Source organism: Pleurodeles waltl, chromosome 8, assembly GCF_031143425.1.
Source record: "Pleurodeles waltl isolate 20211129_DDA chromosome 8, aPleWal1.hap1.20221129, whole genome shotgun sequence".
Taxonomy (NCBI): Eukaryota; Metazoa; Chordata; class Amphibia; order Caudata; family Salamandridae; genus Pleurodeles; species Pleurodeles waltl.
The window spans coordinates 1,131,064,836-1,131,084,947 of NC_090447.1; the positions used below are offsets into that span (position 1 = coordinate 1,131,064,836).

At 42.6% G+C, this 20,112-nt stretch overlaps 1 protein-coding gene across 7 annotated transcripts in view; it reads right to left on the reverse strand.

Annotated features, from left to right (window-relative positions):
• Positions 1-20,112, reverse strand: part of ELF1 (E74 like ETS transcription factor 1) — a 560,099-nt gene that overhangs the window by 268,874 nt on the left and 271,113 nt on the right. The window lies entirely within an intron of this gene.

Genomic DNA, 20,112 nt, shown 5'->3' on the forward strand with positions numbered 1-20,112 from the left:
AGAGCTGTTTCACAGCTCTCACTTGCTGCAAGCGGAGTTCTTCCTATGACTTGGTGGGATCTGTCAAAGTTCCCACAAAAAGATATGTCCCGGGGGTTGGCAGTCCCCAGGGCCATTATTGGCTCAATGAGGTAGTGGTCCCCGGGGCCCATAACAGACCCCCCTGAATTATTTTATTGTAGCCCTGGGAAGGTGACGGTTGTCGGGGCTGTGGGGGAGGGCGGCGCCCCTCACAAACAATTTAATTGTAGGCTTGCCCCAGGGAGGTGGCAGTCCCCAGGGCTGCGGGGAGAAAGGGTGTAGGGGGGCAGTGGCACCCCATGCACTCATAATTTCAATATCCCAAGAGAGGTGGCAGTCTTTGAGGCTGCAGAGGGGGCAGGCACCCCCCCAACACACATAATGAGTTTCTCCCCGAGGAGGCGGTGGTCCCCGGCACTCATAATTTCAATGGCCTTAGCACAGCACGAGATTGGGAAGGTTTGCAGAACCTACGCATCTCTATAAATACAAATTTGATTTTTCTTTAATATCTCAAAAACTAGTGAACTGATTTACACCAAGTAACAAAAAAGTCACTTTCTTGACCAAGGCATACTTTTCTGCCAAATCTGCTGTAATTATGTCCAGTGGTGCGGGCGCTATTCCTGTTCAAAATCCCCATGGAAAAATGCATGGGAGAAAAAGCATTTTGGGACCCCCTTTTTCTCAGTCCACGCTTGACAGATCACACCAAAACTTTCCAGACAGACACTGAAGTGAGTGTTGTATTTTTTTGAAACATTTTGTGAAGATTCATAAAACGGCCCCAAAGTATTTAGCAAAATATAGAAACTAGGCAACTAGTGGCGACCATCACTATATATATATATATATATATATATATATATATATGTATATATATATATATATATATATCCCTTTACGATTTTTTCAGATCATTTAAAACTACATTATACCTCAAATTACAAAACCCACACTACCTCTAACATTTTTAACCCTCTGGTTTCATGTCTGCATTTACATCTAAATGCTTGTGTACTTCATACTGGAAAGGCTCTAACTTCACCAGCTCCTAGTCCAACAAAATGACATTTAAGAGTACCTTACTTTTATGCTGAATGCAAAATGTTGGCACTGTAGTCATTCATTAGAACTCTGTGATTACGCTGCAGTTGATGACTAGGAAGTTAACTGACAGACTGCTACCCAGTGTTGAAGGTACGTTTAACTGTGCATATCAGAATGTTTTACTGACAGATATTTGAGAACTTGTAAAAATGTGTCCTCATTTTCAATTTTTAGAGCACAATGCATAATTTCTAAAACCAAAAGTTTCAGGTGTGCCACTCTTTAGTCAAATAAGCAGAATGTTAGAGCTCTAGTTGTTCATTACAACCCTGTGGGAAGCATAAGTCGAATACTGGGTAGTTAAATGAAAGACTGCTGCTGCTGTGCGAGGCAAATGTTTTACTCAGAATTGCATACTTAATTCTCACATGGCTGAGGAAGATAGTGACTTAACGTATAGAAAATATGCTCTTGTTTTCAGCCTCAGAAGCACCTCCCATATCCTCTATGAGAAAATCATGAGACAAAACAATTTTCTCTCAAACATGGTTCATCAAATCCCAGCAGAGGATTACCATCTTCCACAGAGTAAAATTTTCTGTGAACACACTACAATTCCTAAAATGAGTTTGGAACCAACAACAACACAAGTTATATTGTGAATACAATGTGCTATTATATGTGTGCCTTCAATGGGGACCATTTTTCCCTAGCTCTGTAATGGCTGCCACAACATGATGTCCATGTTGTGGCCAGCCAATCAATGGTGGGAGGGGAAAGTCCCTTTAGGATTCCATCCCACAACCCTCTTGGAGTCAGGGTAAGCTCGCCATGGCCTCTTATGATTTTTAAATTCATTTATAGGATGCAGGCTCCATTTCCCTGAGTCGCCTAACGGCTGCCACTGGATGCTTTTCCGCATGTGGCCAGCTAAATAGAATTGACTAGTCCCCTTTGAATTTGCCACTCAGAGCATATCTGGACACCAACAGTCCAAATATACCTATTTTTTTTAAACTCACTCATGCTCAAATTAAGCACCTCTTTAAACAATACTTTAACAAATCAATAACAGCTTGCCTTCTGAGTAAAGTTTTAACTTTTTGCCAAATTTGGTCTAATTCTGTTTTTTTCTATAGCTGTGACAGAAGCTACCTTTGGGAATTAACATGTGAAATAAATGTTTTGGACTCCTTTTTTTTGCCCGTGCTTTACGATCAATACAAAACTCACTTCTCTACAGACAGAATGAATGTTTTTACCTACTACATATGTTTCCAATAATGGAAGTATTGTGACTTTGTTAACTAGCCTTGAAAAAGCCCCAGGTAGATAAACCACAGGAGGCAAAACACGTGTCGGCTATTTGTTTCATTGCCTCAAACATCTACGACTTGTATTTAAAACGGACACCAATCAATATTCTTGGACCTCAAGGTTCTTGGAGGAAATGTTCAGAAATTCTGCTTGAATTTGCAACTAATAAATACCTTATACACTCTTAGTGGGTTCTCAATCTTTTATACTCTTAAGTTCGTGACCTGGGGGAGTATTGGCTCATATCCCAGTTGATTGCCCACGACACTGTCTTAAAAGGGCATTTGAAAAAGTAAGAGAGAGTTGGGCCGTGGCAAATTGATTTCTTGGAACCTATTTTTTCTTAACTCACTTATGCTCAAATTGAGCACCTCTTTAAACAATACTTTCTTAAAAACGGCTAAACAGGTTTACAACAAATCACTAACAGCTTAGTTTGCCTTCTGAGTAAAGTTCAAACTTTTTGCCAAATCTGGTCTACTTTCGTTTTTTTCTATAGCTGTGAAAGAAGCTACCTTTGGGAATTAACATGTGAAATAAATGTTTTAGACTCCATTTTTTTTTTTTTGCCCTTGCTTTACGGTCACATAGTGTTATGGAATATTGCTAAGGCCTAGGTTGAGCAGAGTAACGAAGGGAACAAGGACCGCAAATTTAAAAAAAAGCATTTCAGCAAGAGACATTCTTCTCCTCCTCTTTTTCCACATAGATCCAAAAGTTTTCCTTCTCCAAGTCTAATGTGGATGGGCTGTGTACTGATGCTGCCGTCTTTTGATGGCCATCACGTGCTGCTGGTCTTGATATGTTCCCCCCCCATCAGCCTAAGTTGCGTTCCAGTGATTAGTGGGGGGAGACTACCTGCTTTTCACCAGTCCGAGTGCTAGTGAAAGTGAACGAGTTGGTCTGGAGGGGAGGGGAGAGGTCTCAGTTTCCACATCCTCGTGGTGGCTGGAGATAGGGAAGTAAGAACACAAGTCGAACCCTCCAGATCCTTTGCAGCTGTCAGAATAATGCAAGGGATCTCAAACAGTGTGGGGAGCAGTAACAAAGGGGACTTTTTGTGTACACCTGCTATGCGGCGCCCACTCAAGCGCTTCCGCAAAACTTATAACCTGACCTGGCCTCAATCAAGAGGTGGTTAGCTACTTGACCTCCATTATTCTAAAAAGGAAGGGAAAGCCGTCAAGTATATTTAAGCAGCAACATGATCTATGTGAGAAGAGCTTGCCAACTGAATATAAGAATCCTGCATTCTTGTGCATAAACGTTCCGTGACTTCTACATGTTTGTCCAGGTCATGTGCCTTTATGCATGTGCCATCTGTTTTGCCCTCTGCATCCCTGAACTCTGCCATGTGCATTTCTTGATCCCTGCTTCTCCTGTCTGTAAGTAGATGCCCCTGTACATGCACCTATAATGCTCTATCACGTGCCCCACCACACCCTCTCAGGAGCATCCTACAATGAGTCCTGCCGTGTGGTCTCTTCCCCCCGACATCTGTTCCTATTTCATTGCATATTTGTGTCCTGGCACCTGTCAACCCAGGATGGGCCTATCCATGCCCTCTACATACTTAGGCTTCCTCTCATGTACCTTATCATATATGCTTTTCTCAGTCTTGCCTGCTAGTGCCTCCTGCATCTCTATACTTTCTAGTCTTTCTCATACCCTCGGTCTCTGTTTCCCCTGTAATGTGGCCCCTGATTGTACCCCATGTCTGTGCTCCCTTACTCCCTGTACCCAGATGCAGTATGTCCATACACGCCAGTTTCCCATGCCAACATTCTGTGTCCCCTGCATGTGTGTGTTCTTCCTGTCAAACATTCTAGTGCAATGCCAGAACTTGTACAAATATGTGCTTAAGTGTGTAAATATGTAAACAGGCAGATAAATGTTTGGTTTAATTTGGTAATGTGTAAAGTGTCACTGCAATGTACTTGGGCAAAGCAGAAGCTGTAATTTGAGTGAGTACATAACACTGGAAAACCCAGCTTAGGAAGGGATCCAACAATATTCATCTGGGAATCCAAAATATTGGTAGAATGGCAGGGAGGCCTTTAAGGGGATCTGCGGCATCTGCATTAAGCGTTCAAGTGGGGCTAGAAGGGGCATGGAAGAGAACGTGACACCCTAGATCGCAACAGAGGGTATCTTAGCCGTCCATGAAGCCAGATGGACTGAATTACGTTAAAATAACTGGGTCAAGAGACATTAGTAAAGTCTACTAATCACAGTCGAAATGCCTTGCCTAAAAAAAGTGGAGTGTTCTCTTCTGTAGTACTAACCTTGTTTCTAAACAGTTTCTGTACTCATCATTGAGCGTTACTTCTGTTCCAGTAATCTGAGGACTACTTGATGACCTAGATGGTTTGTAATCACTCATATGTTGACTCTGTCATATGACAAACCGCATCCTCTTTTCTATGTATGCTACTCTATAGCATAACAATAACCTTAAATATTGTAAAAGTGAGCGTATAGGTAGCTGGGCAAATAAGGAGGCTGACATGACACTGTAATTCTGCACTGTGGAAACTATCATGGAAACGTGAAATATCTCTTGGTAGAGTGTAAGACATTCTATGATATACAAAGATAATCCCTTTTCTTTGCAATGTACTCTGATCTGCTTGTCATCCCTCTTTGCCACCCAGTTCTCTCTGCCTCCCAATTCATACCTGACCTTCTGTTCCTAGGTCCAGGGCTGGAAAGGGTACCTGCAAACCTATTCATGCCAGCCCCACTCCCCGCCCCTCTCTCTTCCCCCAATGATTCTCTCTCTCTCCCCCCTTTTGCGATCACTGTGCCTGCTGGCACATATTTCGAGAGTCTGGGTGCAGCTGTGGACCTTTAAAAGGTGGTCACCAAGGTCTTAACCCCCCTGTGGAAATGCCTGATGGAATAAATGGCCAGTCTCGCCCTACCTCTACCAACAACACGTATTCCTTGCCCTACATTCCAGGTCACACAACAATTGAAAGCACTATTTCCCTATGTATATACAGTACAAATTGCTTCAGAAAGGAACTGTTAAAGGAAAAAAAATCTGACCACTGGCAGGAAAGTCTAACAAGAGGCACGGACGCACAGAAACAGACCAATGGTAGCCCCCTCTTGTTAGACACTGGTGCAAGGCAAGCACGGTAGAGCTCAGGACACTAGAGGCACGGCAAGATGAACTAACAAGTGGTAGACTTACTTCCATCCTCTGAAGACAGATACATTTAATAACAAAAACACGTAACTGGATTTTGCAGAATCTTGTTTAATAATCTGTACGTGTGCCTGTATTTCACCTCATTTAACGGGTTTGGGAAATACGAGTGATATGAAGTGACATGCAGTATTTGATGAGGAACCCCTTAGACATCTCACGTACAGAATACACATAAAATGCCTCAAATCACCTATTTTAGCATCAAGCAGCTCTACAAACCCAGAGGGAAAGTAAAACGTTAGATGAGGAGAAACTGGAATGTTTTGCTGTTGCTTGAAGGTAGCTATAATTCTTAAAAACCTATAGCCCCTTAATAGGGGAACTGAAGCTGCTCATGTTAAACCGCATAATTATCGTAAATATGATGTTGAAATTAGGAGTGGGCCAAACTCCCATAATTCTGTGTAACTAAGAATTCTGTGAGATTCTTAGCGCAAAAATGCCTCTCATGTCCAAAAATGGACACAAAGACACATTTTGTGCTAATAGCATCAAATGCAACAGAATACCAGTAGCTAGCTAGAGCAGCCACTGACGCTCGCTAAGGGTGCACCTGAGGTAGGATTTTCCCCCAATTTACTACTAGCACTTAGCACTGTTTTCACAGCTCAAAATACACCCTCTCATCCGATGCATTGTGAGGTAAGAAAAGGCGCTAAATGCAGCAGATAACGAATAGCAGATGGCTGGCCTGTGGTCGCTAAATGAGCTCTCATGGTTCCCCCCCCAAATTACTGTGAATTACGCAAGGAGGAGTAATATCGTAATTATCTGTAATTCCGTGTCAAAAAGTAACATGGAATTATCGAAATTAATCCAATTACTCCGGTGTAAACAAATTTATGCCAAGCCTAGCTACATTTTGCCTTAAGTAGCATCCATTGGGGCTCAAGCCCACGGATTTCTTCATGATTGGGCAGCTTAGCTGTCTCTTATTTCTCTATTCCTGATTTGATGGCTTTCTTCTCTATTGTGTTTATCCGGCACAGGACCATTTTGCTCTCACAGTGTTTTGATTGCTTGTTGTATTCTTAGGCTGGTGACGTCAGCCCTTGCACTGCAGTACATATGAATGACTTTTTTCCCCTCTCACGTTTCTTCACACCGTCCTCCTCAGCCCCTTTTCTTTATTAAACCTTCAATGTCACTGCATCCAAGGGCCTCTTGGCCCCACACCAAAGCCACTCAGTGCCCTCCGGCCTTATGAGTCGTCTGCTGTGCTATCATAAAATTGGTGGCAGCCAATTTCTACAGAATTCACTCACGTCGCTGGCTGTAGTGAGCATCTCTAAGCAGGGTGCAGACAGCAGCCTAGTTAACTGTATTTTGGCTGTGCCATGTACGTACCCAATTTCTACACTGGGGCACTAAGTGCATGTGTCATTAATAAATACAATATTGGACCTTTTGCGAAACAGAAATACATATCAGGTTTTCATTCAAATGTTTTAGTACATTTTAGACCCCAAGCAGAACCTGACATTCTTCATGGTTATTTTTATTTCCCCAAAATCCCCTCGGTTGAAAGGAAAGAGATTCCGGTTGCAAGATGGCTACTTTTTTCCTGTTGTTGCACGAGGGTTAAAGTACGCATATGCAGGCCAAGTGCTTAGGTAGCTCTGCAATTGTTTCAAAAGGTGGCCGTATTAGGCGTTGCTATTGAAAGAGACTTAATAGCAAATGTAGTCTTTTTTGGTTTCCACTGTTTTGCTCTTCCAATCTGGCCCCTTTGCTACTGGAGTCTGTCTTATGAAGGCTGAGCTCAAGCAAAGTACACAGAGCTAGGGATGCAGAGAAAATATTCAGCATTGGTCTTCACATGCCTTCCCTAAAATCATCCTTATGAGACCTCACATTCCACCATTGGCAACACAAGCAGTGATTGTCGCGGCCCCAACTGATTGCAGCTATTTAGGGGAAAGGCCACACGCGTGCAATGCTTCATATGTATCTATTGACATTAGAGGCAACCAATATGTTTTTTTTTTGTTTAGTTTTGTTACCATTTTTCAAAATGGTGTCATGCCCATCTTATTCAAACAGTGCTCTTTGATAACCCAGTACATCAAGCGCCCTGTAATAAGATCAGTGTCAGTGACGATAATTACAGTTTTAGAAAACACAACGCTAGGCAATCTGTGCTGTTCAGTATACAAATGGTGAATTCTGTATCGCAGGACAGCTTTATGGCTAGTACTAATACATTCCACAGCAACTTTGCTTAAGCTGTCTGGTGAGAGCTCACGTCATCATACACACAGAGACATATACAAAAAAACACCACACAAAACACACAAGCATACAGAAAGGAGCTTTCAATAGCTTGGCCTTTTCAGAACCGGCACCTATTGGCTTTGCCAGTGCTTGTTTTTCTTCCCATTCATTCACAATCTTTCTTTTGCAATGGAGAATTCTAAAAGAAGGGTGGAAATAGTTCACAGATTTACATCCAAAGTTATGTTTTACTGAAGACTAACTGATTGGCAGGAAATCACCACATAATAGCGTTGGGACCCAATCGTTCAATTTTCCAATCAATGAGAGTGGGCACTATTCTCTACAAATACATTTGGTGATTTGAATTACTGGCCTCCTTGACTTCACATATGGTCAGATTATGAGCACTTATTCAGGACATTAATATGCAAAATTATGTTGTGTCGTCACTGGTCTGACATGTTCTATGTATTGCTCCCATTTAAGCAACTAGGCATCAGAACTGGCTTTTTGAGTGCTCTAGTGCCATATGTTTGGCTTCTCGGCAAATAAATTTCTTGTGTAAGCGGTTTCATTATTCTGTATTTTGTGGTGTCTGTTTTAGTCCGACATAAATACTTGTAATTTAATGAAATGGCGAGGAGAACAATACATCTCAGTGGTGCTATTCTAGCATAGCCTACAACCCAGTCCAACACTACTACGCATTTGGTTTAACATGTAGCATCAGTTCAAAGATATCTAGATGAAGGGGGGGGCCTTTAATTTTAAATAGTATTTTCTCTTTGAAATACATATGGATCGTGTTACTTAAACTGTGGTTTTCACCCCACATTCCACAGTCCAAAACGTTAGCTTTTATATCTCCCTGAAAGCAAGTACAAAATGTGAGATTTTTAAATGCAAAATAGGTCTGGAACCCCCATCTGCATCAGATCAACCCCATGAAAAGATGATAATTTTAAACTGCATTCATTCATGCATGCTTGTATGCATTAGCATTTCTTAATGGCCTGAATCGCTATTTCAGATGTACAAAGCCATTTAGGGAATCACGAATTGCAATTTCTACCCAGTAGAAATTGCAATTTGTGATCCTTTAAATAGAAAATCGCAAATAGGGATTACCCATTTGCAAATCCTATTCAGATGTACAAAACATTTCCTAAATGCTAATTTGGCATTTAGGAAATGCAATTACCATCAACTACAAGTCGATTGTAACCATGTGCAATAAAAAAAAAAAAACAGATGCTTTTTTTAAGTGCAGGGCACACACGTGTGTGATCTACATGTGCATGTGTGTGATCTACATGTGCACCACTATTTTTGGGGTGCATCACGAGGAGGGCCTTTTACCCATATAGGCATCCTTGGTTTTGCATTTCCAAAAAAATGATTTCTATGGAGTCGTTATTTAGGAAATGCAAAATTGCCTTTACGTACATCTCGCCTTAATCTGGCCGTGGAATGACAGATGCCTGTGCATACATGACAGCCACAGTTTGGCTGGCCAACCCTCAGTGTGATGCAGCATAAGTCACCACAACACTTCCCAAAAGACTTGCATGTGCAAGTCGCAAACATAAAACATATCTGAAATGTTCACATTAGTAAAGGGTACCTTCTTCACAAACAATAATGCCCCAGTGTGTTACTCAAGATGTACTTCTTTGTTCATCCCACTCTAATTGTACTTGGCGTAGGAGCTGAAAATGAGGAGGCTGCAGCACCCCTAAAATATCCATGCAGTATTTTGGAGGGTGAATGAGCAATAAAGATGCAATTACATTTTGTTTTCATCTTGTCACATTTGCTTTACATTCAAAAACTGAGATCAAATGTTACGATATGTCTTCTGACAAATTGCAACTTATTCTTTTACCCTGGAGATAGGTGTTTACTTTTCTTTCTCTGACTGTAGAGTTAGAGGATTTTGTAAAGTGGACTATCTTACAGTCTTGCTGATGTACATGGAGCATCAAAGGAAAAGTGTATGATTGTCACTTTTTTCTAACACAACATTTAAATACCTGTAAATGAACTGTACAAATAGTTCCAAACATAGCAGCTGGGAAAGCACAAATGAAGCACATTTTTATTTAATTCTGAAGTGTAATGGAAAGAGTTTTATAGAATCACAATAAATCAAGAACATTTACTTGGGAGTGCGCACGTGTTAAATATTTGTTGCATTATTTGTATGCCAAACGGTTTTATCAGAAATACTGCATGCCAGAAATAATTGTCTGCCCATTTCAATGGGAAATGCACTGTTTATGACTGTGTGCTACTGAATCATGCTTCAGTAATATATTTGTGACAGCAGTGCTTAATTTGTAAATAAAAACGTGCCGGTGCTCAAAGTCCTCCTCTTAAACCCGCGGCTGCTGCAATTAAATGTGGGAACACGGAATACTGAGGCGGTGTACTCCTGAAGCCATCTCGGGCCTCTTCAATCCATATAAAGCCACTCCCTGCCCGGTCAGCTCACTCCAGCAGCTTTCTACTTTCTCCCTTTGTGACGCTTTTTCGTTTTTCCCTTCCTCCGTCTTTCCCATATGTGTCTTTTGCTCGCAGCAAATGCTTGAGGCAGAAGAATATGCCCTGGCCCTCAAAAATAAGTGCTGGTGCTCAGCACCGGAAACAACAAGCACAAATTAAGCACTGTGTGACAGTGAATTCCAACATTCACCAGCGGCTCCATGAAACACCACTGGCACTTTCCTGATACATTGGAGTGGCTCATTTGCTATACTTGCTCTTCTTGTGGTGCTTGGATTTTTCACATCCTAGGTCTTCAGTGATGCAACATTCCTGGCAGCACCTCCACTCTTTACTGCACACTGTCTCTTGGAATCTCTGGGCTGGTTTGTGAACATAAGACTGCACTGAGCTGACTAGGTGTGAATGGTACGAACGGCAGACAATCTTACTGTGTCTCTCCTGTGGTGCTCACCTTCTGACATCCAGTATGGAGCTGGGCATTTACAGCAGACAGTCCGGCCACCAGGCTAAGGCAGAACTTATTATCTATCTTTTGCAATGTTTGCTCGATGCCCACCACACCCAAGCGTCAGTGAGAGCTTTGCAAACTTGATCGCTCGGTAGACTGCAAACATACTGCAGGTCACAGCGAAAGCACCGTATTCACAGAAATATGTTAGGAATGTATACTGTAATATTCTGGAAATATTTAGAAGCATTAAAGTAGTTAGAAGGGAAATGAACAGACTGGATGCAGGCCTGTCTGGTGTCACATTCTATATTTCCAGCCATGAATACACTGATCCAAATAGAAAAGCGAGGATGCAATTGTGGCGAAGTTGTCAGAGCATTGAGGTTTGGGTCACTTGGCAGCCATATATTTGGGAATTACTTCTATTTTGTTTATATTCACATTAAGAAGGCATAATTTTCCACTTCTGAACAGGCAGAAAATAAAGCACAGGTAGGACCACTCACATTATGTGGTAAGGACCTGCCACTGTGGGGTGTTTTAAGTGACTTTGTATCCATTGCAGCTTGGAACGTTTCTGGTTGAAATCAACCAATTATGAAGCAGATGGTGGACTCTGTGGCAAGCAGTTACCCTATAATTATGCAGAAAACGCAGCAGCCACAGAACCTCATCATTTGGGTGCCACAGATCACAGGCAACTATTCCTAAACCCTTGGTCCTGTGAATGCCCCTTGCTTCCACTATCTGCTGAATTAAGTACAGGTCATAATCATTCTTAAAATTCAGATTCTCATTATCTTCAGTTAGGCACTTTAATGTGTACCCTAAGCTGTACAAAGGGTGCCCTGCAGAGCAGTCTTTACAAAGTGTTACATTTGCCTTGCATCCCAAGGGAATGTGCTGAAGAACCCAAGCATCCACTAGTAGATCATCTTTGCTCTTCTAAGTGTCATTCACCCAGTGCTATGTCTGCCGTGTATCCCAAAAGCAGGTATTGAAGAGTCAAGAAAAACTGCGATCTACTGTGCCTGTTGTGCCCTTAGCTCTTTGAACAGGAAAACAAAATTCTGAATTGCTTCACAGTATTAATGGTTCATAATTGCATTTCCCACCTCTTCAAGTGCATCAACTCTTCATTCATCTCTAAAATGTTGCCCTATTAAAGGAGAGAACTTTCTACATAGAGGGACATTTTTTAGAGGAATATGTAGAGTTTGAGCTCTTTCGACTTTACCCACCGTTTCACCTCCCAAAAAGGACCTGATTGTGGGTTTCCCATTAATTCTGAAGGACCCCGTCACAGAAGTGACTTTGCCCAATAGCATTAGACGTTAAGTCTGAACACTGCTGGTTAGTGGCATGCCACCAGGATATTCAAGAAGGTGCAGTCTTCAGGTGGAATGTCAGGGAAAACATGCAAGATTCGGCATGGTCAGTCAGATCCCCAAAACCATTTAATCTATTATTTGCTGCCCATTGAAATAATGGCCCACCCCCAAGTAACGCTAATTCTGATAGGGGATATCCCGAGGACTAGAACAGGCCACTTGTAATCAGGATTAAATGCTGATTAATAAAGGGAGCATACACCTCTGTAAATTTATGCAGTGAGAATCAACAATTAACAGAAACCTGAATTATGCTGCTAATCCCCCCAAAAACAAAAAAACTTTGCAATACACAAATGCTATGATAATACGATCAACAACACTAATATTACCAATAAAACAATAGTTGTTATTACAGCAAGCATGCTTCGCTGTATATCGGTCACCAAATCTCATAGTGCCTTCCTCCATGTAAAGACATATGTGACAACCTGGTGTCTCAGCTACTACAGAATACCTGTCTTTACCCAGGAAAGTGGTCAAGAGAACCAAGACACACAATAATTGGCTTACACCTGTTTGGCTTAATTAATTTACCTGCAAGTCCCTTGTAAAGTGGGATAACATATACCCAGGATCTGCAAATCAAATGCTACTAATGGGCCTACAGTGCAGACTGCACCACTCACAGAAGTAGCCTTTCAAGCCTGTCTCAGGCCTGCCACTGAAGGGCCTGCATGCCGTTTTCTGCCACATTGACTTGGCAAGTCAAGCTACTTGCCAAGGCCTAAACTCCCTTTTTGCTACACCTGAGGCACCCCTAAGGTAGGTCCTAGATAGCTCTATGGGCAGGGTGCTGTGTATGTAAAAGGTAGGACATATGTCTTTATGTGCTACATGTCCCAGTAGTGACAAACAGCATATTTAGTTTTCTAACTAATGTGAGTGCTGCTCCTATCACAGGACTGCATTGGAAATGCCCTGATTTCTGTTTAAGTAGTATCTTCTGATCTATGAGGAATATCGTGGGCTATTAAGTATGTTTGGAATGAGTGAGAAATCTCGCTTATTGGTGTAGGTGGATTTTTTATTACCATTGTAGAAAAGCCACTTTTAGAAAGTGGGCATTTCTCTGTGCGTATATGTCTAGTGCTTTTGCAGCCTGACTTCAATCCACGTCTGAGGTAGGGTGATGGCTCCACTTGGTGCATACTTTCTGTACAGCCATCACACAGGAGGGGCTGGGTGTGACAGAAGAGGCATCTGCATACTGACAGGCTTACTGGGCTGGGGAGAGGAAAGGTTGTTCACACCTTACATGTGGCTAGGCTGTGTCCTGCCTCACACCCCCTACTGATGTCTGGAGACAGGGCTGGGTTGACAGGGTGTTGTGCTCAACTTTAAAGGACTCCTTTGAAGTTACACCCCTGAACAAAGGCACTTTTGAGTATAAGTAGAATGGGCTTACCCTCTGATTGGGAAAACACTTTTGGAACGGGGACCGAACCTCTGCCAGAGGGACTGCTGTACTGCACAAAAGGACTCATTCGGGCTGCTCTTCTTTTGTTGCCCTGCTGCCTGATATCGGGTGGGTGGCCCAAAGAACTCATCTGGATTGCTTTACTGTATGTTGCCCTGCTGCCACTTCTCCTACTGACCTTGGCTGCACTCCATGGACTGCCATGAGGGACCGCTACTACAATCCCTGGTTTATGTGAGCTGGACCCCCTGCACCAGTTGTGCCCCCTCCTAGTGTCTCTCACAGGGAGTCCTGCTGCTGAGGTTGGTTTAATTCAGTGCGTGAAGAGCGCTTGCATCAGGATGGTCTTAGCGCAGGGCAAAGCGCTTCATGGTTTTCCTTACCCCCAGTGTGCGCTGAGCACCTTGATGCTCTCCGGGCCTGCAGGCTGCCTTGCTGCTCAGCACACCTCTTGGATTCACCACAGCACGGAAGAGCCAGCGGGAACGACCACGGCTCCACCTAGATGAAACTGTTCCCCAACATGGATTGAGGACTCCGGGCCGATGGAGGCTTGCTGGGGCCTGTTCTTCCAGCCTACCGGCACCAGAAGCCTCTGCGCCATAACACCCCGCCTCCTGTCCTTGCTTCCAAGGACCCATTGCAGCTTCAGATCGCCAAACTCTCCACCACAGCAAAGGAGAACTCAGTGCGACCTGGACAAAGGGCCTCCTCTTCCTGCCCTGAGCAACTAACCTCGTGCATCACAGGGAACGAGCATGTAACAACCACCCCCCGGTCCCCCTCACTTGGTGCTGGATCTGGGGCCCTGTTCCTTCTCTGAGGGTGCAACACCAGGCTGCTACTGGAGATTGTACCCTCCACCTGAAGTATCGTAATCCACTAAATAGGGAAGCCGGGCTCCCGGCTCATTGTGAGTCATGTATCTGTATTGCCCTAGAGATTACCATGGTTACTGTAATAGGAGTGCCAGTGAGCTGCACCATCCATCTGGGTGGATAATGTTTTGAGGGCACTGTATATACTTGGGGTGTTCTACCAATGTCTTAGGGTACTAACTGCCCTAGAAATTGTCTCTTGTGTTTATACATTACGCTGTCCCGGACAACGTAACAGCTGCTCATTACGAACTAAGGCCTCAGCATGTTGTACTTTCTTCCTTCCAGGACAGGGGGTACAGCTCCTTATGACTGCCTAGTATGCACAATGATCAAGCTTTATGATGTTTACCCTCTGAACACATTATGATGCCAGACAGTCACCTATTTGGAAAAGTATTATTGACTTATGTCGTTCTGATCTATGTTTATGCAATACAGATTATTTTTATATATCTTGTTGTGGAGTTTTCTTTGTGGTGTATTTATTGTGTCACTGGTGTGTGTGTATTGTGCAAACCCTTTACACATGACCTCTGGAGGTAAGACGGACTGCTCTGTGCTAAGCTACAGGGGGTAAGCACAGGTTATCTTTGGTGTGTAACTTACTCGCCCTGACTAGAGTGGTGGGTTCTGCCTGGCTGAGGTGCCTACCCTAGCCAACCAGAAACTCCATTTCTACCAAATGGTGTGCAGAATTAACAAGTAGACCTTGGACAAAAAAAGTACTGCTTTTAAATTCAAGGCAATGCAGTAAGCTGCCATATTTACACTTACTAGGCTTGACGAGCGGAAAGTAGCATTCTCTGCAAAACTGACTTAGGTTAGGAATGTAAAATGTTTACTTTCTGACAAGCTGACATGCTTGGAAAGCGATGACAAAGTAAAAGAAGTTTGTTTTTGACCTTCCCAAAGGCATGTTTTCCATAGAGTGCCATTATTGTTCTAAAGAGTTTTAGTTTAACTCTGCAAAATGTTTCGAATTATACACAGACCCCGGTAGAGCAAATGGATAAGTAGAATGTGTTATAGTGAAGTAATGTAGAAGCTCAAACATGAAACTAGAGTTTCTTAAGGAAATTATAGGATGAGAACCTCTTGGATTTACACAAAGTAGTTGATTAAAATGATTCACTTAAAAATTGCTGTCTGTGCACTAATGTTCTCCTGGTGAGAAAGAGTGTTCCTGTTCCCATGAATACACTGAAACTGATTGGCTGACTGGAGAAAGAAGAAGAAACAAGCTGCAAAGGCTCGGATTATGATGTCTATATAAATGTGTGTTCCTAGAGAAGGTTACCTAATTTCTTTCCTTGCAGCCATTTGCCCAAATCTACACTGTCCTGAGACTCTGAGTTTTTTTAACCTCTCATTGTGGGAAAATCTGCTTTGACTGATAACTGATATTCGACTCTGAAGCTTTATGCTTTGACCTGTCTATTTGTAGCTCTTTATGGGTTCTGACTGACACCGTTTTCTCATCCTACTCAAAACCATCCTAAATCTTAGAATATGGATTCTTTCCTTTATGGAATGCACATAATGCACTTATTCTGATTTACTGATTGCTTATTTTGATTTATACTGACAATAGCATATGCTGATTTCAAGAAAGATGCACTAAAAGAAAAACTGACCAATAAAGCTTAAAAACTCACACCAACTCTCATTATTGACTGAGGAATGAAAATTGAAATCATGTGATTACTTAGATGATGTACAGCTCCTGGGTAAGGAATGAAAATTGAAATCATGTGATTACTTAGATGATGTACAGCTCCTGGGTAATCTCATCTAATGACAAAGATCTATTTGACTAAGATGCTGGGATCTCTCCTTGATGAGTCGGTAAGCTGTACCTCAAAAACCAAAATTTAACTGAGATCCCCACTCCAACACCATCAATTACATACTTATCAAGGCATCAAAACTAGAAAATCAGGAATGAGGGGAAAACATTTCCTCAAATGAGAGATCAGCTCTTTAGGACAATATTCCAACTACTTACGGTTATGACAAGCGGCTAAGCCATGATGGGTTCTCAAGAAAGTAAGGGTTAAAAGTAGAGATTACATTCCCAAGAAGGAGCTTGTATCATACAAGCACTCCAGAAAATGTACAATGAAATAATACAGCAACTATTTTTAGGGAAGCAATCTGAAATTCGGTGTGCCGTAATGGTCTACTTTCAGTGACATCAACAAAATGCTGGCACACAGTAAAGAACTCTTGGCTCCCTAATAAAGCACTTTCTTCTAAAGAAATGAAGAGGTAAGAGTGAGGACCCCGTTTATGCCAGCGCCAATGGAGGTGAAAACACTGGGACAATCTGCATTGAGGGCTTAGCACTGTACACATGAGGCGAATACAGCAGATTTAACCTGGGTGCACAATTTACAAGTATCAGATAGTCTGATGGAAAGTAGGCGACCTTCACTAGCCAAACTGTATGATCTTGTAGCTGTATTTAAACGTTCACCAGGCAGGTGCCACCGCTTTTATGGACCATGAATGCCCTTTGTTGCCTTTTGTTTCAGCATTAGCAATCACTCCATGTGTACATGTCATACTGGTTGCATTAATTCAGCATCCCCTCGAAATTATTTTCTTAAAACAGTTTGAAAGAAATTAAATACACTTCTGCCTATGAAAAGAGTGCCCCCAGTCAAATCCCTGCCCCAGTGTAGTGTAAAACAATTTGTTTGGTCAAGTTACACGACAACATAACTTCCTAAAACAAAGACCGAAACTTAGTGCCCAGAGAATGCATCTGCTTCCTATTAGGATTCCATCTATCCCTAGAGATATTAAGAATATGCCATATCCAAGCGTTTGTCAGAGTTTCTACAAATTCCTTCTCCATTATGTCAGATGTACCATCTGATTTACAAATAATACGAAAATATCTTCCAAATAAAAACAACATGTGCCAAGTCCAAGAGTTTTTGCATCACATATTTAAAACAAATTAAAGCACCTTCTCTCTCACTTAAACCAGAATGTGACAGGCTTAGAGAGCAGCCTAGTAGAGGTCATTTCTATTTCCCAGTGACAAGTTGTGGAGCTAGAGCCATTTTGGGGAGTAATAATGTAAAAACACATTATTTTGAGGGCTACAGATAAGCCTCCCTCTGCTGCGTTTCAGAACAGAGCAGCAACACGTGTAAGCTAAGCAATTTCTATTATAATTTTATAGTGAGATACCTTTGGCAATTCTTCCTCTATTTCTCCAAGTGCTTGTCTCCTGCAGTGAGGCCCCTCAGAAGCCAAGCCAGAGAAAAAAAATAATATATATATATATATATATATACACCAAAGGGGCCAGGGTACGAACTCCCTGACCCCATAGCTCTGGTGGTGGGGTTCCAAATGGACCCTCCCACGGCTAAAAAGCATCTTTGGGGGGGATTTTCCCATCTGATCAACGGATCCGTCGTAAAACCAAAAAGAAAAAAACGAAGCGTGGTCTCCCGCTCAGCATTATCACAAACCCCCCGGGTGGGCCAAGACCAGGGAGCATTTATTTAGAAATGCGAGGGGGACTTCTGGCCCCTCCCGCTACCCTGAAGACCACCACTTCCCAGGTGCATTTAAGAAATAATATGCAGGGGGCCTGTGGCTGCCCCGGGGACCACCTCCCGAGACAAAATGTAATTTATTTGCGCCCACCCAAGGGACCACCACACCCCCAGGGCAAATATTTTTTTTAAAAAAAGGAAAAGGGGTTCCATTTTGGACCTCCATTAGCCCCGGGGACCACCTCCTACCAAGGGCTATGCCAACGTTGGAGGGGGGCACGCAGCCCCCCTCGAGGAGCCACTAGTGGCTCCGGGGACCGCCACCCCTCAGGGCCAGCTCCTGCTATGTCCCAGGGTGGCCACCCCAGGACATAGCTGTTTGCTGTGGCTTTTCTGCAGCTCTGAAGCTGCAGCCAAGCCACAGCAAAGACTTCGGGTTTTGACAGCGGGCCTCTTAAGCAGGTCCCGCTGTCAAAATCCAAAGCTTTCATTTCTGTCCCCTGCATGTGAGCAGGGGACAGAGATGAAATGTTTCAGCAAGCATGGAGGTTCTGTCAAAGCAGCTCTGTGCTTGCTGAAGCAATAACACTGCAAGGGAAGCCTTAAGGCTTCCCCTGCAGTGCCAGATAGCCTATAAAGGGCTTTGTATTAAAAAAAGAATAAACTAAAAAACTAAAGGAATAAACAAACATATAGGGATATCAGGGGAGCCCCTGAGGGATACCTCGCGGTCCCTGATAGCCCATAAAAGGCTAAAAAAAAAAAAAGAAAAATCAAAGCTCAGTGTGAAGGTCATTTACCACTTTTTTAAAATTCTTTTTTAATAAAAAACAAATTATTGTATATTTTTTTTAAATAACAATTACATTTTTTGTTTTAAATGTAACACAACTATCTCATTCTAAGTATATCAGACATCAAAACCTAAAAAGACTCTTTCCCTCTCACTTTCTTTCACTCTTTCTGTCTCTTTCAATTTCTACCACTCATACACCCACTCAGACACTCATGCACCCACTCACAGAGCACCCACTCACAGACCCACTTAGACACGAACGCACCCACTCACAGACCCTCTGACACTTTCATGCACCCATTCACAGACCCACGCACACACTGACACACCCACTAAAACACTGATGTACGCATTCTCACACCCAAACAGACAATCTGACAGCCACTCTCACCCCTAGATACACGCTCTCACACCTGTTCTCATACCCAGAGAGGCCACGGCCAACTCCCGCCATGCACACCCAAGGCCCTTGCACAGCATTGGGGTAGGGTGTGGTTAGGGGGTGTTGGCCGCAGGGTCTGGCTACAGTCCAGATCTTGCGGGCAACCTCCTCTATAACTCGTGCCCTAATGTAACTATAACTCACACCCTTGCCATGCACTGCTAATTACTCCACAAATTTTACGAAAAAATTGTGCATGGCAGGGGCGCCAGTTACCTTAGGGCGTGAAGTATAGTTACTTGAGGTAACTCTAACTATAACTGTGAATTTCTGTGGTTATGTACATCTAAAATGTAAACTATAATGTCCCTGAAAACTTTATTTTTTTCAGTGAATATATATATATATATATATATATATATATACACACATATACATACACCCACACATACATACATGCTTGAACCAAAAATACTTTTTGATCTTACAAAACAATTGTACAAGTCCCTGACAATGAACAGAACTACTTTATATGAGGACGTGCTCCTAGAGAAAGAGCAGAATGACATGACTCATACTGAAGTTATCAAAAGGATGAAGTGGACTGCCCTATCGCCCCATACTGTAGTGGGGAGAAGAAAATGTTTAATGAGGAAACAGACCAGTGGATGAAGAGGGCTGATTGAAAGCCCTATATATATATATATTTGGATCATAGCTGAACTAAAAAAAAAAAAAGGAATGCATGAATAAATGAATGTGTGACAGCACCAATTGGCATTTATCTCAAACTGTGCATTACAACTTAACTGCTCATTTCTAGGAAACTAGTTTCTTCTTTTTGCTTATGGACTCCAAGGGACTGCATGTGTTTTCCACTGATCTCCCTTGTGTGCATTCTTTGCTTGCTTACTATTCTCTCTCAACCATATGCTTCCCTCCCACT